Source organism: Halichoerus grypus, chromosome 1 (genome assembly GCF_964656455.1).
Source record: "Halichoerus grypus chromosome 1, mHalGry1.hap1.1, whole genome shotgun sequence".
In the NCBI taxonomy this organism is placed as follows: domain Eukaryota; kingdom Metazoa; phylum Chordata; class Mammalia; order Carnivora; family Phocidae; genus Halichoerus; species Halichoerus grypus.
In genome coordinates, this window is record NC_135712.1 from 166,029,119 (window position 1) to 166,042,436 (window position 13,318).

The 13,318-nt window shown below is 40.5% G+C and overlaps 1 protein-coding gene across 2 annotated transcripts in view; it reads left to right on the top strand.

Annotated features, from left to right (window-relative positions):
• SEC13 (SEC13 homolog, nuclear pore and COPII component) overlaps window positions 1–13,318 on the top strand; it is a 47,086-nt gene that overhangs the window by 14,717 nt on the left and 19,051 nt on the right. The window lies entirely within an intron of this gene.

The following is a 13,318-nucleotide window of genomic DNA, read 5'->3' on the forward strand; positions in this document are numbered from 1 at the left end:
GCTATAAACATTGGGGTGCACATACCCTTCGGATCACTACATTTGTATCTTTGGGGTAAATACCCAGTAGTGCAATTGCTGGATCGTATGGTAGCTCTATTTTCAACTTTTTGAGAAACCTCCATACTGTTTTCCAGAGTGGTTGCACCAGCTTGCATTCCCACCAACAGTGTAGGAGGGTTCCCTTTCTCCGCATCCTCACCAACATCTGTCATTTCCTGACTCGTTAATTTTAGCCATTCTGACTGGTGTGAGGTGGTATCTCATTGAGGTTTTGATTTGGATTTCCCTGATGGCAGGCGATGTTGAGCACTTTTTCATGTGTCTGTTGGCCATTTGGATGTCTTCTTTGGAAAAATGTCTGTTCATGTCTTCTGCCCATTTCTTGATTGGATCATTTGTTCTTTGGGTGTTGAGTTTGATAAGTTCTTTATAGATTTTGGATACTAGCCCTTTATCTGATATGTCATTTGCAAATATCGTCTCCCGTTCTGTTGGTTGTGTTTTGGTTTTGTTGACTGTTTCCTTTGCTGTGCAAAAGCTTTTTATCTTGATGAAGTCCCAATAGTTCATTTTTGCCCTTGCTTCCCTTGCCTTTGGCGATGTTTCTAGGAAGAAGTTGCTGTGGCTGAGGTCGAAGAGGTTGCTGCCTGTGTTCTCCTCTAGGATTTTGATGGACTCCTGTCTCACATTTAGGTCTTTCATCCATTTTGTGTTTATTTTCGTGTGTGGTGTAAGCAAATGGTCCAGTTTCATTCTTCTGCATGTGGCTGTCCGATTTTCCCAACACCGTTTGTTGAAGAGACCGTCTTTTTTCCATTGGACATTCTTTCCTACTTTGTCGAAGATTAGTTGACCATAGAGTTGAGGGTCCATTTCTGGGCTTTCTATTCTGTTCCATTGATCTATGTGTCTGTTTTTGTGCCAGTACCATACAGTCTTGATGATGACAGCTTTGTAATAGAGCTGGAAGTCCAGAGTTGTGATGCCACCAGCTTTGCTTTTATTTTTCAACATTCCTCTGGCTATTCAGGGCTGGTTCCATACAAATTTTAGGATTATTTGTTGCGTTTCTTTGAAAAAAGTAGATGGTATTTTGATGGGGATGGCAGTGAATGTGTAGATTGCTCTGGTAGCATTGTCATCTTCACAGTATTTGTTCTTCCAATCCATGAGCATGGAACGTTTTTCCATTTCTTTGTGTCTTCCTCAATTTGTTTCATGAGTATTTTATAGTTTTCTGAGTACAGATTCTTTGCCTCTTTGGTTAGATTTATTCCTAGGTAGCTTATGGTTTTGGGTGCAACTGTAAATGGGATCGACTCCTTAATTTCTCTTTCTTCTGTCTTGTTGGTGTATAGAAATGCCACTGATTTCTGTGCATTGATTTTATATCCTGCCACTTTACTGAATTCCTGTATGAGTTCTAGCACTTTTGGGGTGGAGTCTTTTGGGTTTTCCACATAAAGTATCATGTCATCTGCAAAGAGTGAGAGTTTGACTTCTTCTTTGCTGATTCAGGTGCCTTTGATTTCTTTTTGTTGTCTGATTGCTGTGGCTAGGACTTCTAGTACTATGTTGAATAGCAGTGGTGATAGTGGACATCCCTGCCGTGTTCCTTACCTTAGGGGAAAAGCTCTCAGTTTTTCCCCATTGAGAATGATATTCACTGTGGGCTTTTCATAGATGGCTTTTATGATATTGAGGTATGTACCCTCTATCCCTACACTCTGAAGAGTTTTGATCAAGAAAGGATGCTGTACTCTGTCAAATGCTTTTTCTGCATCTCTTGGGAGGATCATATGGTTCTTGTTTTTTCTTTTATTAATGTATTGTATCACATTGATTGATTTGCGGTTGTTGAACCAACCTTGCAGCCCAGGAATAAATCCCACTTGGTTGTGGTGAACAATCCTTTTAATGTACTGTTGGATCCTATTGGCTAGTATTTTGGTGAGAATTTTTGCATCCTTTGTTCATCAGGGATATTGGTCTGTAATTCTCCTTTTTGATGGGGTCTTTGATTTTGGAATCAAGGTAATGGTGGTCCCATAAAACGAGTTTGGAAGTTTTCCTTCCATTTCTATTTTTTGGAACAGTTTCAGAAGAATAGGTATTCTTCTTTAAATGTTTGGTAGAATTCCCCTGGGAAGCCATCTGGCCCTGGGCTCTTGTTTGTTGGGAGATTTTTGATTACTGCTTCAATTTCCTTAGTGGTTATAGGTCTGTTTAGGTTTTCTATTTCTTCCTGGTTCAGTTTTGGTAGTTTATACATCTCTAGGAATGTATCCCTTTCTTCCAGATTATCTAATTTGCTGGCATATAATTGCTCATAATATGTTCTTATAATTGTTTATATTTCTTTGGTGTTGGTTGTGATCTCTCCTCTTTCATTCATGATTTTATTTGGGTCATTTCTCTTTTGTTTTTGATAAGTCTGGCCAGGGGTTTATCAATCTTATTAATTCTTTCAAAGAACCAGCTCCTAGTTTCATTGATCTGTTCTACTGTTCTTTTGGTTTCTATTTCATTGATTTCTGCTCTGATCTTTATTATTTCTCTTCTCCTGCAGGGTTTAGGCTTTATTTGCTGTTCTTTCTCCAGCTCCTTTAGGTGTAGGGTTAGGTTGTGTATTTGAGACCTTTCTTGTTCTTGAGAAAGGCTTGTATTGCTATATACTTTCCTCTTAGGACCGCCTTTGCTGCATCCCAAAGATTTTGAACAGTTGTGTTTTCATTTTCATTTGTTTCCATGCATTTTTTTAATTCTTCTTTAATTTCCTGGTTGACCCATTCATTCTTTAGTAGGATGCTCTTTAGCCTCCCCATGTCTTTGAGTTCTTTCCGACTTTCCTCTTGTGATTGAGTTCTGCTTTCAAAGCATTGTGGTCCGAAAATATGCAGGGAATGATCCCAATCTTTTGGTACCAGTTGAGACCTGATTTGTGACCTAGGATGTGATCTATTCTGGAGAATGTTCCATGGGCACTAGAGAAGAATGTGTATTCTGTTGCTTTGGCATGGAATGTTCTGAATATATCTGTGAAGTCCATTTGGTCCAATGTGTCATTTAAAGTCTTTATTTCCTTGTTGATCTTTTGCTTAGATGATCTGTCCATTTCAGTGAGGGTGGTGTTAAAGTCCCCCAGTATTATTGTATTGTTGTCGATGTGTTTCTTTGATTTTGTTATTAATTGGCTGCTCCCATGTTAGGGGCATAGATATTTACAATTGTTAGATCTTCTTGTTGGATGGACCCTTTAAGTATGATATAGTGTCCTTCCTCATCTCTTATCATAGTCTTTGGTTTAAAATCTAATTTGTCTGATATAAGGATTGCCACCCCAGCTTTCTTTTGGTGTCCATTAGCATGGTAAATGGTTTTCCACCCCCTCACTTTCAATCTGGAGGTGTCTTTGGGTCTAAAATTAGTCTCTTGCAGACAACGTATTGATGGGTCTTGTTTTTTTTATCCAATCTGATAGCCTGTGTCTTTTGATTGGGGCATTTAGCCCATTTACATTCAGGGTAACTATCGAAAGATATGAATTTAGTGCCATTGTATTGCCTGTAAGGTGACTGATACTGTATGTTGTCTCTGTCCCTTTCTGGTCTCTGTTACTTTTAGGCTCTCTCTTTGCTTAGAGGATCCCTTTCAATATTTCTTGTAGGGCTGGTTTCGTGTTTGCAAATTCTTTTAGTTTTTGTTTGTCCTGGAAGCTTTTTACCTCTCCTTCTATTTTCAATGACAGCCTAGATGGATATAGTATTCTTGGCTGCATATTTTTCTCATTTAGTGCTCTAAATACATCATGCCAGTCCTTTCTGGCCTGCCAGGTCTCTGTGGATAGGTCTGTTGCCAATCTAATGTTTCTACCATTGTAGGTTACAGACCTCTTGCCCTGAGCTGCTTTCAGGATTTTCTCTTTGTCTCTGAGACTTGTAAGTTTTACTATTAGATGTCGGGGTGTTGACCTATTTTTATTGATTTTGAGGGGGTTCTCTGTGCCTCCTGGATTTTGATGCCTGTTTCCTTCCCCAAATTAGGGACGTTCTCTGCTATAATTTGCTCCAATATACCTTCTGCCCCCCTCTCTTTCTTCTTCTTCTGGGATCCCAATTATTCTAATACTGTTTCGTCTCGAATCTGTTCTCTCTCAAATTCTGCTCCCCTGATCCAGTAGTTGTTTTTCTTTTTCTCAGCTTCTTTATTCTCCATCATTTGGTCTTCTGTATCACTAATCCTCTCTTCTGCCTCATTTATCCTAGCAGTTAGAGCCTCCATTTTTGATTGCACCTCATTAATAGCCTTTTTGATTTCGACTTGGTTTGATTTTAGTTCTTTTATTTCTCCAGAAAGGGTTTCTCTAGTATTTTCCATGCTTTTTTCAAGCCAGCTAGTATCTTTATAATCTCATTCTGAATTCTAGTTCTGACATCTTACTAATGCCCGTATTGATTAGGTCCCTGGCAGTCGGTACTGCCTCTTGTTCTTTTTTTTTTTGAGGTGAGTTTTTCCATCTTGTCCTTTTGTCTAGAGGAGAACAGATGAATGAGAGAACAAAATGCTAACAGGGTAACAATGACCCCAGAAAAATATACACTAAACAAATCATAAGAGACCTGAAACCAGGGGAAAAGAAAGGGAAAGAAAGAAAAAAAAAAGAATATGATCAAATATGATCAGGCTGGTGAATAGATCAGTGCCACACACTAGATTTTGGGCGTATTTTGGTCTGTTAGAAGAAAGTGCCTCCCAAAATTTTAAAGAAAGAATAGCTTATATATGTACAAAAATAAAGGTAAAAACGATGAAGGGATAGAATATGACTGTAAAGATGAATATTATAAAAGATTTTATAAAAGGAATTGATAAGTTGGTTGAAAAAAGAAAGAAGAGAAATTAAAAAAAAAAGGGAGAGAATGTGATCAGGCAGGAGACTAGAACAAAGCCATACACTAGAGACTTAGGGTATATTTTGGTCTGTTAGAAGAAACTGTATCCCAAAATTTTAAAGAGAGAACAACTTAGATATATACAAAAAATAAGGTTAACTACAATGAAGGGATAGAATATAACTCTAAAAATGAAAAATAAAAAAGATTTTTTAAAAAGGGATTGATAAGATGTTGGTTGAAGAAGGGAAAAAGAAAAATTCAAAAAAAAAAAATTAAAAAAATTAACTTTGAAAGACTAAAGAATCATGGTAAAAAAGCCATGAATTCTATGTGCAGTATTCCCCTAGCACTGCAGTTCTGCCGTTCTCATTGATCGGTAAACTTGGTCTTGGCTGGCTGTTCTTGCTGATCTTCTGGGGGAGGGGCTTGTTGCCGTGGTTCCCAAATGTCTTTGCTAGAGGCGAAATTGCCCCGCCCTTGCCCAGTCTGGGCTAAGTAATCTGCTCGGGTTTGCTCTCAGGAGCTTTTGTTCCCTGCAAGCTTTCCCTTCAGCTTTGGAGGCCGAGAGTGAAAATGGCGGCCTCCCAATCTCCGCCCCGGAGGAGCCGAGAACTCGGGGCCCCCCTCCTCAGTGCACCCCCAGAGAAAAGCAGTCAGTCACTCCCGTCTCCCTGGTCTCCAGCCGCACTCCGTGCTCACCCGGCCTGTGACCGTGCATTTCTGTCTCTGGCACCTGACCCCGTGTGGAGTCTCCAAACCCAGCAGATCCCTGCAGTGCGCTCCCACGCCGCTCCTCCCAGGGGAAGAAGGGGAGTCTCCCTGGATCTGCTGCTTGTTGGGTCCCTGCTGGAGGAGCAGTGGCCCGACTGTGCCGCGGATCACAGTTTATGGCAACCCCGAGCTGAGAGCCCGCTCCTCGGCTCCGTCTCTGCAGCCAGCTTCCCCGCTCCGATACCTAGGAGCTCTGCCACACTCAGGCACCCCCGGTCTTTCTGTGACCCCGAGGGTCCTGAGACCATGCTGTCCCAGCATCGGTTCCACCCCCGCTTAGCCACTGGAGCGAAGTCCCTCAGCAGAGCCCACTTCTAAAAGTTCCGATTTTGTGCTCCGCGGCTCTATCACTTGCCAGAAGCGGAGGCCCCCTCCCCCGCCATCTATCCTTCTGAATATCGCTTCGGATTCACTTCTCCGCACGTCCTACCTTCCAGAAAGTGGTCACTTTTCTGTTCAGAGAGTTGCTGCTATTCTTTTCTTCGATCTCCTGTTGAGTTTGTAGGTGTTCAGAATGGTTTGATCCCTATCCAGCTGAATTCCTGAGACCAGACGAAATTCAGGTCTCCTACTCCTCCGCCATCTTGCTCCTGAACCTCTGTTTAACCTTTTTTGAGATACTGCTAAACTGTTTTCCAAGTTAACCGTACCATTTTACATGGCTTCCAGCACTGTATAAGGGTTTCAGTTTCTCCACATCTTTGTCAACTCTTGTTGTCCTCTTTTTTTTTTTTGGTTATAGCCATCCAGTTGGGTGTGAAGTGGCACCTCACTGTGGCTTCAGTTTACATTTCTCTAACGACTAATATTAGGCACATTTTCACATGCTTACTGGCCATCTGTATTATCTTCGGAGAACTCACCAGAAGGGGTTTTGTACTATATTATACCAGGTGAGTGCAAGCCTCCCACCCTAAGAAAGATTAAAGGGGCTTGTAGAAATCTGACCTTTATAACCCATCAAGGCTTGCTTCCATGACAGGGCCTCTTGTAAGGAGAAACTGGGAGTGAAATCAAAATTGAGCAGGAGCGAGACACAGGAAAAGGAAAGAGAATATAGACCAAAGTCGGGGGAACAGAGCCAAGAAATCCTGAAAGCAGGTTGTCACACCTGTCAACACATATATTAACTAAACAGACTTCTTACCTTGAAAGGCTTTCCTGAACCTCACTTTGTCAGGAAAACTAATTTCAAATAAAAGTAACAGAAAAGTATTTGAGGTGAAATCACATAAAGTTTGACTCAGAAAAAAGGAAGAGAATATAGAAACTGGTTGGGAGGCTGGTGGGCAGCATGTTACTTCAGAAGTTTCTAATTTAAGAGGGGATGAGGTAAGCGGGCTATAAGGGGTTTTGACTAATTTACGCTCTTCTGAATGTATATAATGTACATTATATTCTTCTGAATGTATATAATGTACATGAGGAATTTTTAGGAGCTTTAACTTTAATCAAATTCCTGAGCGTTCTGAATGTTTCGAAGATGTTTCTTAGGAAAAAAAATTTTTTCCAGGAGGGGGATGGGGGGATGGGTGAAGTAGACAGTGGGGATTAAGAAGTGCACTTGCCATGATGAGCACCATCACCCACTATTGAAATGAAGCTAAGAAACCTTTTTCAAATATTATAAGATGTGAAAAAATACCATAAGTCAAAATTAGAAAAACTCCAAAATGAGGTGACAGAATTTAGGAAAGAATTAGAAATAAAAAATCATTTCAGTAATAAAGACTAAATTAGAAGGAATACAGGAACAAATAAATACAACAGATAATGCCTTAAGAGAAATAAATTGTGAAAAGAGGAAATTTTTTTTTAAAGATTTTATTTATTTATTTGACAGAGAGCGAGAGCAGGAACACAAGCACTCTGCCCCTCTCCCCTGCTCGAGCGTGCTTGCTCTCTCTCTTATTCTCTCTCAAATAAATAAAATCTTTAAAACAAAAAAAAAGGTCCATCCACATTGTTGAAGATGGCACAATTTCACTTTTTATGGTTGAATAATATTCCATTGTACATACATATACCACATTTTCTTTTTTTATTTTTCCATCAATGGACACTTAGGTTGCTTCCATGTCTTAGCTGTTGTAAATAATGTGCAGGGAACATGGGGGTGCAGATATCAAATTAGTGTTTTTGTTTTCTTTGGATAAATACCCAACAGTGGAATTGCTGGATCATATGGTATTTCTCTTCTTAATTTTTTGAGGAACCTGTTTTCCATAATGGCTACACCAATTTACACTCCCACCAACAGTTCATGAGGATTCCCTTTTTTCCCACATATTCAGCAACACTTGTTATTTCTTGTCTTTTTGATACTATCATTCTGACTGGTGTGAGGTGATACCTCATTGTGGTTTTGATTTGCATTTGAACAGTGATGCTGGGCATCTTTTCATATATCTGTTCGTCATCAGTATGTCTTTGGGAAAATGTGTATTCAGGTCCTTTGCCTTTTTTTTTTAAGATTTTATTTGTCAGGGAGAGAGAGAGCACAAGCAGGGGGAGCGGCAGGTAGAGGGAGAAGCAGGCTCCCCTCTGAGCAAGGAGCTGTGGGATCATGACCTGAGCCAAAGGCAGACCCTTAACCGACTGAGCCACCCAGGCGTCCTTCTCTGCCCATTTTTAATCAGATTATTTATTTGGAGGTTGAGTTGCAGAGTTCTTCAGGGTACTGTTGTCCCCACAGAATGAATTTGGAAGAATTCATTCCTGTTTTTTATTTTTGGAATAGTTTGAGAAGACTCATTCTTTAAATGTTTGGTAGAGAGTCACCTAACTGACTCAGTGGAGCACACAACTCTTGATCTTGGGGTTGTGAGTTTGAACCCCACATTGGGTGAAGACATTACTTAAAATCTTTTTTAAAATAAAAAACAAATGTTTGGTAGAATTCACCTGTGAAGCCATCTAGTCCTGGACTTTTGTTGTAAGTCTTTTGATTACCAGTTCAATTTCATTACTAGTAATAAGTGTTCAGATTTTGTTTCTTCTTCATTCAGTCTTGGAACATTGTATATTTCTAGGAATTTATTCATTTCTTCTAGGTGGTTCAATTTGTTGGCATATAACTTTTCATAGTAGTCTCATAATCCTGTGTATTTCTGTAGTATAGGTTGTAATTTTTCCTTTTTCATTTCTGATTTTGAGTCCTGTCTTGATGAGTCTGGCCAGAGATTTATCAATTTTTTTTTTATCTTTTGGAAGAAACAGCTCTTTCACTGATCTTTTCTGTTGTTTGTCTCTGTTTTATTTATTTCCTTTCTGATCTTTATTATTTCCTTCCTTCTACTACCTTTGGGCTTTGTTTGTTCTTTTTCTAGTTCCTTTAGGTGTAAGGTTAGGTTGAGATTTTTCTTGTTTCTCAAGGTAGACCTGTATCACAATTGATTCGCCTCTTAGAATTCCTTTTGCTGGGGCACCTGGGTGGCTCAGTCATTAAGCGTCTACTTTCGGCTCAGGTCATTATCCCAGGGTTCTGGGATCGAGCCCTGCATCAGGCTCCCTGCTCAGCGGGAAGCCTGCTTCTCCCTCTCCCACTCCCCCAAATAATAAATAAATCTTTAAAAAAATAATAATTCCTCTTGGGCGCCTGGGTGGCTCAGTTGGTTAAGCGACTGCCTTCGGCTCAGGTCATGATCCTGGAGTCCCTGGATCGAGTCCCGCATCGGGCTCCCTGCTCGGCAGGGAGTCTGCTTCTCCCTCTGACCCTCCCCCCCTCTCATGTGCTCTCTCTCATTCTCTCTCAAATAAATAAATAAAATCTTTAATAATAATAATAATAATAATAATAATAATAATAATTCCTCTTGCTGCATCCCAAAGATTGTGAACCATTGTGTTTCCATTTTTATTTTTCTCCAGGTATCTTTTTTATTTTTTCTTTGATTTCTTCATTGACCAATTGGATGTTTAGTAGCATGTTGTTTAGTCTCCGTGTGTTTATATTTTTTCAACTTTTTAAAATTAATCCCTTTGTCATGATGTAATACCCTTCATCTCTTGTTACAGTCTTTGTTTTAAAGTCTATTCTCAGGGTGCCTGGGTGGCTCAGTCGGTTAAGCATCTAACTCTTGATCAGCTCAGGTCTTGATCTCAGGGTCATGAGTTCAAGCCCCACGTTGGGCTCCACGCTGGGCATGGAGCTTTTAAAAAAAAAAGTCTACTCGGGGTGCCTGGGTGGCTCAGTCATTAAGCGTCTGCCTTCGGCTCAAGTCATGATCCCAGGGTCCTGGGATCGAGCCCCGCATCGGGCTCCCTGCTCAGCGGGAAGCCTGCTTCTCCCTCTCCCACTCCCCCTGCTTGTGTTCCCTCTCGCTGTGTCTCTCTCTGTCAAATAAATAAATAAAAATTAAAAAATAAAAAAGTCTACTCTGACCTAAGCACTGCTACCCCAGCTTTTTTTTTTAATTTTTTCCCTCCATTTGCATGGAATATCTTATTCCAGTTCCTTCAGTTTGTCTTTATGTGTCTTTAGATGTGAAGTGAATCTCTTCTAGGCAGCATATAGATGGATCTTGTTTTTTCATCCAGTCATCCTTTGTCTTTTGATTGGAGCATTTAGACCATTTACATTTAAAATAATTATTGATAGGTATGTACCTATTGCCATTTTTATTGTTCTCTGGCTGCTTTGTAGTTCCTTTCTGTTCCTTTCTTACTCTTTTTGTGGTTTGATGACTTTCTTTAGTGGTATGCTTAGATTCCTTTCTCATCTTTTGTGTATCTACTGTAGGTTTTTGCTCTATGGTGACCATGAGGCTTACATTTATTTATAACATATTTTTAACAGTTTATATGAAGTTGATAAGAACTTATGCATGAATGCATTTTTACTGTCCACGCACATTTTACGTTTCTGAAGTCAAATTTTGCATCTTTATATCATGTGTATCTCTTAACTGATTATTGTAATTGTAGTTGTTTTTACCACTTTTGCCTTTTAACCTTCATACTAGCTTTACATGTGATTAATCCAATATCTTTAGTATATATTTACCTTAACTGGTGAGTTTTCTACTTCCATATGTTTTCTTGTTACTAATAAGCACCCTTTCTTTTCAACTTAAAGACAACCCTGTAACTTTTCTTATAAGGCAAGCTTAGTGGTCATGAGTTCCATTTGCGTTTCCTTGTCTGGAAAGCTCTCTCTCCTTCAATTCTGAATAACTTCCTGGGTAGAGTACTTTTTGTTGGAAGTTTTTTTCTTTTAGCACTTTGACATGTTTGTTACCGTGATTGCAGTGGTAGTTTCACAGGGTTTACCTGTGTCAGAGCTCATCAGATTGTGCAGTTTATGAGCAGTGAATGTCAGTAATACCTCAGAGCTGTTCTTAGAATTTTATTTTGGAGTAGAAAGAACGCAGACTGTTATTGCTATGAAAGAACTCAAGGACTGTTGTTTCCATTAGCCCTTCCTGGGGTATTTACTAGAGAATAAGCTTCAGACAACAAAAATGACTAGAAAGATACCAAATATAGTTTAATTGTAGAGAACTAAGACTAAATGAGAGTTATAAGGCAGAGTATAGGATGTACTGGCCATATGCTCTGTTAAGGTAGCAGACAACTGTTTAAAAAGTGGGCACAGGGCACTGGGTCGCTCATTTGTTAAGCATCAGACCCTTGATTTCAGCTCAGGCCATGATCTCAGGGTGGTGAGATCGAGTCCTGCATCAGGCTCTGTGCTCAGCAGAGTCTGTTTGAGGCTCTTTTTCTCCCTCGCCCCCTCGCCCCACTCGCATGCTCTCTCTCTCTCAAATAAATTAATTAATTAATTAATTAATTAAATAAAATCTTTTAAGAAAAAAAAAGTGGGCACAAGCAGAGCTGGAGATCTAGGGTCTTTTGATGTTAGTAACCATGCACATAAAACAAACCCTGCCCTTCCCCCAAAAAAACACCTGTAGAAGAGAATGGGGAGTGCACTGCAAACACTTTTTAAAATGTTTTTACTTAGGGGCGCCTGGGTGGCTCAGTCAGTTAAGCATCTGCCTTCGGCTCAGGTCATGATCCCAGGGTCCTGGGATCAAGCCCCGCATCGGGCTCCCTGCTCAGCGGGAAGCCTGCTTCTCCCTCCCCCACTCCCCCTGCTTGTGTTCCCTCTCTCGCTGTCTCTCTGTCAAATAAATAAATAAAATCTTTTAAAAAAATAAATAAATAATAAATAAATAAAATGTTTTTACTTACTATATTGGCAGTGACTGAGACCATTGAGTGTGAAATGAGATGAAATAACTATGTGGCAGTGGGCATCCCTAGCACCAGATTATAGTCTTGAAATACAATTTCTCACTAAAAGAAACCCTAATTCTTGAGGAAGTGGCTGATCTTAGGTTTGAGGCAGGATACATACAAGATGAGCCTGGAACATTTTGTCATACCCAACAGAAATGATCAAAAACATACTTGGACATACCAGGGTTATCAAAGGAGCCAATTTGAACACACACCGCAATTTAGGTGTCAGAAAAATGAAAATAATTGCAGTGAACTGAAATCCAACAAATATGCTTAAATCCATGAGTTCATAATGATATATAAAAGAGAATCAGGGGCACCTGGGTGGCTCAGTCGGTTACGCATCTGCCTTTGGCTCAGGTCATGATCCCAGGATCCTGGGATCAAGTCCCACATTGGGCTTCCTGCTCAACGGGGAGCCTGCTCCTCCCTTTTCCCTTGCCCCTACCCCAGCTTGTGCTCTCTCTCACTCTCTCTCAAATAAGTACAATCTTTTGAGAAATAAAAAAAATAAGAGAATCGGTCATCCTTTTTTTTTTTTAAAGATTTTATTTATATATTTGACAGAGAGAGACACAGTGAGAGAGGGAACGCAAGCAGGGGGAGTGGGAGAGGGAGAAGCAGGCTGCCCACCAAGCAGGGAGCCCGACGCGGGGCTCGATCCCAGGACCCTGGGATCATGACCTGAGCCAAAGGCAGACGCTTAACGACTGAGCCACGCAGGCGCCCCTCAGTCATCCTTAAAGAATGGCAGGGAACCAGTTCATAAAGTATGAAGCATTTATCCTGCCTTTCCTATCTGACCTGTACCCATAGGGAGCCAAATATTAATGAAGGGAGTTGCTCCTGTCTAGATTATTCTATATAATACATTACAAAGAAATGAATACAGAATCACCATTTTGTAATGTCCAGTGAATTAAAAGAGGCATAAGGGGCGCCTGGGTGGCTCAGTTGGTTAAGCGACTGCCTTCGGCTCAGGTCATGATCCTGGAGTCCCGGGATCGAGTCCCACATCAGGCTCCCTGCTCAGCAGGGAGTCTGCTTCTCCCTCTGACCCTCCTCCCTCTCATGCTCTCTGTCTCTCATTCTCTCTCTTGCAAATAAATAAAAATCTTTAAAAAAATAAATAAATAAATAAAAATAAAAGAGGCATAAGAACATAAAAAGACAACCTGACATCATTTGCCTCCTAGTGAAAGAATACTGCCTGTAGTCTTTTTTTTTTTTTTTTTTTTTTATTTAACAGAGAGAGACACAGTGGAAGAGGGAACACAAGCAGGGGGAGTGGGAGAGGGAGAAGCAGGCTTCCTGCCGAGCAGGGAGCCTGATGTGGGGCTCGATCCCAGGACCCTGGGATCATGACCTGAGCCGAAGGCAGACGCCTAACGACTGAGCCACCC